Source organism: Sapajus apella, unplaced genomic scaffold (genome assembly GCF_009761245.1).
Source record: "Sapajus apella isolate SASKATOON/1434 unplaced genomic scaffold, GSC_monkey_1.0 scaffold8, whole genome shotgun sequence".
Taxonomy (NCBI): domain Eukaryota; kingdom Metazoa; phylum Chordata; class Mammalia; order Primates; family Cebidae; genus Sapajus; species Sapajus apella.
Genome location: NW_022436948.1, coordinates 39,842,171 through 39,851,067, shown reverse-complemented (window position 1 = coordinate 39,851,067; position 8,897 = coordinate 39,842,171). Strand labels below are relative to the sequence as shown.

Sequence of the window (8,897 nt, the reverse complement as noted above, 5' to 3'; positions counted from 1 at the left end):
TTTAATTTTCCTGTAAAATCACATGCAGTTTTAGTTTTAAATATGGTTGTACTTAGGCCAGACATGCAGGCTCCTGCCTGTAATCTCAGAGCTTCGGGAAGCCTAGGCAGGCAGATCGCTTGAGGTCAGGAGTTCAAGTTCAGTTTGGCCAACATGGCAAAAACCCATCTCTACTAAAAAAAATACAAAATACAAAAATTATCTAGTTGTGGCGGTGCTCAGTTATAGTCCCAGCTACTTGGGAGGCTGCAGCAGGAGAATGGCTTGAACCTGGGAGGCAGAGAGTGCAGTGAGCCAAGATGGAGCCATTGCACGCCAACCTGGGTGACAGAGTGAGACTCTGTCTCCAAAACAAAACAAAACAAATCTAAATAAATAAAATAAAAGTAAACACAATAGTACTTTATCAATAAATAATGCTGAGCTATTCTTCATAAGCAACATTTTGCAAATACCTGAGGCATATGCACCCTACTGTTCATATACTGTTTTTGGTATTTTGTCTATGTTGAGTTAAAATGTTTATAAAATATTTTATGTTCTTTATTCCATCATCAGAATGAGAATGCTAAAAACATTTTCTTGATGATTTCACATGATTATTTAAGCAGCCAAAGGTTGCCTTGTGTAAATTAGTAATTCTGTACTGCTTTTTAATTTTACTCTTTATTCTATTTGTCAGGTTGCCAGTTGTCACTTTTGATGTAATTGTTGCTAATTGTCTCCTGAGCTACTTGTTTCCTCTTCTGTTTGCTAATAATTTACTTTTGGAAGAAGAAAGAGATAGAAAATCTCATTTCAGCTGTACCTAAGTATGGCACTAACTGAGAAGAGCTTAAGAAGTAAGATCAGGCCGGGTGCAATGGCTCATGCCTGTAAGCCCAGCAAGTTGGGAGGCCGAGGCGGGTGGATCACTTGAGGCCAGGATTTTGAGACTAGCCTGGCCAACATGGTGAAACCTCATCTCTACTAAAAATGCAAAAATTAGTCAGGCATGATAATTTGCACCTGTAGTCCCAGTTACTTGAAAGGCTGAGGCAGGAGAATCACTTGAACCTGGTAGGCGGAGGTTGCAGTGAGCTGAGAGCAGGCCACCCACTCCAGCCTTGGCAACAGAGAGAAACTCTGTCACAAAAAAAAGTAAGGTATTTGTATACTAATTCTATAATACATGATGATTGTAAAACACTTTTCAAATGACTATAGCTCACATTTCTCACATTTGATACATTTTCCTTTGTTCTTGCCCCGACAACTTTAGAAGTAACATTTGAACAAGATAAATAATTTCACTACATAAGTTACTGATTTGATAATATTGTGACTTTAGCAAATAGAAAATATACCTTGTTTATTTAATATGATAAAAATATTAGTTTTAAAGCACAACTATAAAGAATGTAAATAAGCATTATATAGTAAAAAAACCAGAAACATAAATATGGTTTCTTTTTTTATATTCAGTCAATTATTTCAAGCAACATCTTTCATTTGCTGTTAAGCCAAATAGCAGACTGGGGTTTTTCACATTCAGACAGAAAGATTGATTTACTCCCTAACCTATTATGACACATGTTCCTTTTAACTTGAAAATACTTCATTTAACTATTTAGAATGTTCTAAAACTTTTGCAGATTAAAAAAAATTAATGAACAGAAAATGTGTGACTAGGAAGCACTGAATAGATTATCATCTCATTAGTATGCAAAGAAACCATTAATCTAGATGTAGATGTTTAATGCCTTTCACCAAATAATGGCTTCTGCATGGAGGACTAGGGCTTCCAGGGAAGAGTGAGGAAGCTGGTTGGCTTTCTCAGATACTCCAAAGTGAGCACCACAACTGTAAAACTAGCTTCCTTATATTTAAAACACCATCCTGAAAACTGGAGAGTTAAAGATGGAGCAAAAAATGGCTTCATATCAGTTCACTCCGGGGCTAAGTCCAGATTATGACTGGATTTGAGGAACTGTGTTTATTTTCAGTGGCCCCTCTTCTCTCTGCTGTAGTTACCCTGGCCTCCACCAGAAAATCCAGGGGAATCCTCAGACTGATTTCATAATCTTAATATCTCCACAGCTGAGCCCCACTTGGTCTCATCCTCTGCAGACGCTTCAGAGCTATGGGTGTTTACTTTTCTTCACTCCTTCACTCTTAACCTAGTCATAGCTCATCATCTTTGTTAATGGTGTTAAAATGAAGGAACATGAAGTAATACATGAATTTCCTGAAATAATATTGAATTCCATGTGTGTGTGTTGTGTCTGTGAATGTGTCCATAATTCTAAGAAACTGTTCATACTCTTCATCAGATTTTCAAAGAAAACCACAATCACAAAATGACTGAGAAACACCTTTTAGGTGACTATCATGTGAATATGGTAGAAAACAACAGACATTTAACAGGGCCTTGCAGACAAAATCTCTTGATTATGAGATATCTAATAAGCTGTAAATGTGCAGATGCTCTTTCAATTTGAGTACATTCACCACTTATCCGTTGCTTTGATTCAACTAATGTAAAATACATAAAACCCATTACAAATCATCAAGTGCAATGCTAAACAAGATACGGTGAAATTATGCTTTTTCCTGGAGGCATTTCGTTTTTGAATGGCAATATGGCAATGTGCTTAAAGGGATTAAAACAAAGTTCACACCATTTGAACCCATTGACTTCTGGAATTCTCCTCTAAAGAAAATCTCTGATATAGAAGAAAAAAAAACTATTCTAGGATAGGATTCAATTTCTACAAATATGTATCGAAAATCATATTCACCACTTTTTGGGTTCTGAAAAAAATGTAGTATTTCCAGGTATTATTTTCCTTTCTAGAACTTAAGTAACACTGCGATTAGAACTTCTGACCCCACGACCCACGATTCCCACACCTCTTTCACTTCTGGATGCACCATTGCTTGCTTCCCTGGCTCGGAGCCCTCGATGTAGAATTTTACACGCGTGTGTTCTAACCCACCTTTTACATATTCAACGAAACTGATGTGCTGCCTGCGACCCCGCTTTGTCGCCTCCCCATAGCCTTTAATAGGCTCACCAAAGACACCGATCACCTCGGGATGTGATCTGCATTTTTCTAGGGCTCTCCTATATATCTTGCTAGGACTTGAGGAAGAAAAGAGTTCTTTGAAAATTGTGTAAAACAAGCCACGTGTAATGGTGATTCCAAAGAGCACCACTCTTAAATAGGTAAAATCTCTTCTGGCCTGAAAGTCTTTCACTTTCTGTGCTGTTGAGACGGCGGTGCCCCCTCTCTGACTCCTGTGCACCGACACTTGTTTGCTACCATCCTCCTTTGCTTTTCGGGAGCTCGGCCCCTGAGTCCAGATGGCTTTCTGGGTGGCTCCAAGAATACATCTAGGTCGCACTGTTTTCTTTTGATAGTGAAGCCCCCATCTCAAACTGGGCTGAGTCTTCAAGCAGCTTAGTTGAGCACAGCGTGTGGCAACAGCAATCGCTTTGCGGAGGACCTGTGCAGCTTCCCCGTATATTGTATGGCTCGTAGAAAAGTACAGATCATGTTCACTCTTATCGTTGAAGATAATCGATCCCAGGATGATTAGAAGAATCAAGCAAGCAGGTTACAGATGGATGCTGGGTGGCGTGGACTCACTGCTCCAATCTTCACAGCTCTCTTCCAGAATCTCTCAAAAGAAAGACAGGAGTGTATGGTTTCTAAAGCGAATCTGATACAGTACTTGTTACATTTAAACACACTAGACATTTTCTTTTTGAAAAATTATGAAATAGAGCATATTTTGTGTTCTCCCATTGAAGCCAACATGACAATATTTCTGCTTTAACACCAACTTTCCTGAGTAGAAATGTTTGTTATTGAAAATTTTATATCATGTAAATAAAGGAAATAGGTTTTAGTTTTGTATTATAGAACTGAATAATGTCTCCAGAATAAAATTAAAACTAACAAATATTTCATTAGCAGCTGCCCTCCAAAAAAAAAAAAAACTATTTACAAGAATATGTTCATTTAGGCATTATTCATCATAGATAAAAAAACAGAAATAAATATATAATAAAAGGGAAATGTTTAATAAAAAAATCTGATATATATATAAAATATATTAAAATAAAATATTTTAATATATTTTAAATATATTAAAATAATTATGAGAACACAGTAACATGAAGATTTTAAGATAAATCTGGGAATTTATTGTTAATCTTATTAATCTCTTCTGTTAGCCTCTCATTGCCAATACAAGCATCTCAGCCACATTCTATGGTCTTTGAATTCTCCAGACATTTCTTACTATTCCATGGTGGTAGCAGTTCGGACCCCTAAAATCTAGACTTAAAAGGACAGTTTATTCTAGCTAATCCTAAGAGACAGCTTTATTATTTCTCCAATTTTCTTAATACTGCCTAGATTTCCTTTTAGATCAGACCAGATATGCTTCATACTGAAAACACAAACAAAAGTAAAAGTCTTACATATGATCACCTAAACAAATTTTAATTTGCTAATATCCATTAATAACAAAGATAAATGTAAACTAAAACATAAACGAGTACATTTTACCAATAGCATCAATGCCAGAATCCTTACCAAAGCATCACCACTGAGGAATGCTTAAGGGCCGTCTTTGTAATATTTTTTTCCTGAGAAATAAGGAAAGGCAAACAAAGTGTTTTGCTTATGGACTGAAAGCACCACAATGAGAAAACATTGCTGATCTGACAACAAAAATGGCTTGGATTCTGGTCACTGAATATTATCTCACAAGCAAGATAAATAGGCGAGCAAATCATAATTAGAATCTGACTTCTAATCAATGTGTATAAAGAATAAATGAAGCAGAAAGATAAAATGTGCAGTATTTGCTCCAACAACCTTGGGGAGATGGAGCAAGGTACTACTGACTGGATGCCAAAGTGCGATGGGATGAGGGAGGAGGCAAAATGAAGAACTGAAAAGCAGAGAATCTCTGCTAAATTGGGTCCCCTCACCTAGCTTACCCTTTTATCTTTCTTTGCACTAGCCCAGATATACAGAAATAAAAATGCCATAGAGGTGACACTTTTTTTTTCTTTTGAGATCGTGTCTTGTTCTGTCTCCCAGGCTGGGGTGCGGTGGCACCATTATGGCTACTGTAGCCTAGAACGCCTGTGATCACACAATCCTCTTACTTCAGCCTCCCAAGAAGCTGGGACTATCGGTACACAATCACATACCCAGCTAATTAAAAAAAACATGTTTTGTAGATATGGGGGCCTTACTACGTTGCCCAGGCTGGTGTCAAACTCCTAGGCTTAAGGGATTCTCTTGCCTAGGCCTCCCAAAGTGCCAGGATTGCAGGTGTGAGCCATCATACTCGGCCAGGGGTAACACCTAAACTGCATTTATCACCAACCCCTCCCTCTTCATAGAGAATACTTGGTACCGGAGACTTATGTCTAGGGTTAGACTCTTGGCACAATTAAATATTCCTTTCCACTGTGTCTGATAAACGTATCTCTTTACTTTTTAACGAGTGACATTTTAACAATGTTCAAACAAACTGGAATGGTAAGAAATGATTGAGTGAAGTAGTTTCCTATGTCTTTAATTCCTCTAGCTATTGACAAATGTCAGTTTTTATGTCTATAATAGATTTTCCTTAGCTCTATCATCCCCCAGTTAAATTGCAATTTTTCTTCTCCAATAAGTCGAGGTTAGGTATACATAAAAACAGCTGCTACACAGACAGTATTTATCACTCTCGGAGCTAAGGTGAAAAGTTCAATCCTATTTAAGGTTTTCTGGGGTGTGTGTGTGTGTGTGTGTGTGTGTGTCTTTATTGAACTGCTGAACTTCCTGCCTCTAGGTATTTTGTTATATGTAAAATATAACCTCCACTGGATGAAGCCACTTAGACATATTTTTTGTTACTTGCGTTCAAATACAGTACCGTCAGATTAATAAACTCTATTCTTAGAACCTGTTAAAGGAAAAAAAAAAAGCTTTCCTGTTTCCAGGTCTTACACTGGAAAAATTTACCATTGAGAGAAATCCAAGCCTGCCATGACCCCCTCTGCAGGAGGTCCACCAAGGAAGAAATGGCATTTTCTGAAGCCAAACATTTGAAGTTAGCAATAAATATACATGTAAACATATACTACTTTATATATTTACATAGAACAATTATTTCTTGTACAGTATATAACATGTTGTATATAACATATTTATATGAAATGTATATACACAAAATAAGTATGTTAAGAAAGCATTGAGATTATGGCAATACTTAGCCATAGACTATGAGAACTCAAGGTCACCGCACTCAGCATCATAACTAAGTGAAAGCCTGAGGGAAGCACACAGCCAAAGAGTATTTTCTGTTCATGATTGCAGATAATCACAGAGCCTGTAAAATGTGGATGGCAGCAGCGAAAATCTGGATGCAATCAAGTTAGTATACAAGGCACTGCCTTAGAATTCTCTTCAGGAAAAGAAAAGGATGCATATAAGATAAAACTGTTTTCTTGGAGAAGGTATACCTTTGAAATGACAATTCTGTAACAGTGTTTTTGAACATCACAGGCTGGGGAAGACTGTACTTGGAATTAAAGTTAAAAAATAAGATCAAAGGGTCACAATTTGGATTCTTTTCATGTTCATTCTTGCTAAATTCTGAAATCTTGAAAATATTCCAAGGCCTTTTGAAATATTTTTTTTTCTATTTTCCAAAGTAAAGGTAATCAAAACTCCCCATGAGAATATGAAGGCATAGAGGAAATAGTATAATATTTAAGCTATTATCTTTTTAATTTACAAAATCACATTTTATTAAAGACCTTGACTTTTTGCATCAACAAATGAGAAAAAAAATTACACTAAAGTATCATATGGTGGATATAGTTTGACCAAAAGAAAAGCTGTACAGTATATAAAGATGCCAGTAATATCTACATGTTCATGTCTGCAAGATAAAATCCTGCTTGGTATTATTGGAGCAGCAAAAATATTCATATCTTAAAGTTTTTCTACTCCAAATACCAATTACTTACCATCCACTTACTTTTATTGGATGGTAATGTTGCCTGATTTCCTGATTGTTGCAACATTGAAATGTTTAAAAAAAAAAAAGTACTTTAAAAAAAAGTGCGTTAAAGAAACTTAAAAGACCAGTCCAACAATAGCACAAAATCCTGCAATTTAGACAGGATATTGAATGCAGCATGTAATTGAACGTCTATCCTATTAGTACCTCTTGTGCCATTGTGCTGGCACATAACATGAGAAATTTTCTGTGACCTTAATTTGAAAGGGTCGATGCTAAAGTAATATCACAATTTATCACATGTTTTAAAGGATTTATACCACAGTGTAAATTTAGGTTGAGCAATAGGTACCATGCTTCTATTAAGACCATGTAAAATAAATCTGTGGGTAAGGAAACTTAAAATACTCTGGATATTGTTAGACATTATTAGGTATTATTTTAATCATAAATTCTAGAGTAAAACATATCATAACTAAGAAATGGCAGCACTGGAACATGTCTATGGATTAAAATTGAAATCTACATAAAACTGAGTTGATCTACGAAAATTGTAATTAAACATATGCTTGAAGACAATTTAAATATGAAACAACAGATAATCCTTTTTTCTTTGTTGTGAAAAGATCTTTCAATGCATTTATATGCTAAATCAGCAATAAATACTATTAGTCTTTTTTCTCTAACATTAATTTTAATCACTAATAAAATGTACTAACAGTAGAAAAATAGAAAATATAAATAATCTAAAGAAAACAATCCCCCCACTCAGAGAGAAAAACTAATGTTATTATTTGTTTTTGGGTTCTTAGTCATGAAATGTTTTGCCTAAGCCTATGTCTAGAAGGGTTTTTCCAAAGTATTGTCTAGAATGTGTGTAGTTTCAGGTCTTAGATTTAAGTCATTAACCCATCTTGAGTTGATTTTTGTATAAGGTGAAAGATGAGGATCTAGTTTCATTCCCTTACATGTGGCTAGCCAATTATCCCAGCATCATATGTTGAAGAGTGTCCTTTCCCCACTTTGTGTTTTTGTTTGCTTTGTCAAAGTTCAGTTGGCTATAACTACTTGAATTTATTGTCTTGAATGAAGACTAATGCCCCATTTCCAGTGTCCTGACTCTACTTCAATTCCTGTTTTGGTGTTCATGAGATAGCTCTTTCTCCCACTAAATTCTGCAAGCGGGGTATCAATAGCTCACCTTAGAGCAGCTACTCACTCAATTTATATTGTGATAATAAAGTCCTAAGGTTTAACTTTCTAAAAAAAACATTTTTCTTACAAATAAAAGATTTCTAAGTAAAATAAAGAAAAGCCTACAAACAAAAATAAAGATTCTGTTTTAAAAAGAAATTCACTATGGAAACCAGGTTTTCACTTGCTGATGCTCAGAGAAAATAAATACACAACCAAAATGTCAAGTCACTACAGAAGAAACCAGTGGGAATGTTAGGAAAAACCATTTTAGCCATCTTCAGCTTCACATGATAGCAGAAAGCCAGATGAGAGAAGCTATGACTAGAAAAAGAAATTTCAAATCTGCTTTACAGGGGCAAGTTTGAGACTACTTTGCATATTGATGAAAAGAAGCATTTTTTATTTATCCAAGAAATGTGACCCATTTATTTTCAAATTTTTGAATTTCTTTACAGATTTATCTTTGCCAGTACACTAAGACCTTTTCAAAGGCAAGGTCCTTATCTTGTTTATTTTTCATGCATTCATCATTATATCACCAATATTTATGACTGTCTCTGGTTTATTAGCAATTACCCAGGAAATGCTGTGGATGAATAAACTGGATTCTGAACACCTTTCAAGGTGTTATGTAACCACAATTTTCAAGGGGCTTCTCTGATTACCCTAACTCATAACCT

The 8,897-nt window shown here is 35.6% G+C and overlaps 1 pseudogene across 1 annotated transcript; it reads right to left on the bottom strand.

Annotated features, from left to right (window-relative positions):
* Positions 1-2,722: 2,722 nt before the first annotated feature.
* LOC116550713 lies at positions 2,723-3,539 on the bottom strand (annotated as a pseudogene). Its single transcript, XR_004268544.1, has one exon. The product of XR_004268544.1 is annotated as a mitochondrial import inner membrane translocase subunit Tim21 pseudogene (transcript).
* Between the last annotated feature and the right edge of the window lie 5,358 nt (positions 3,540-8,897).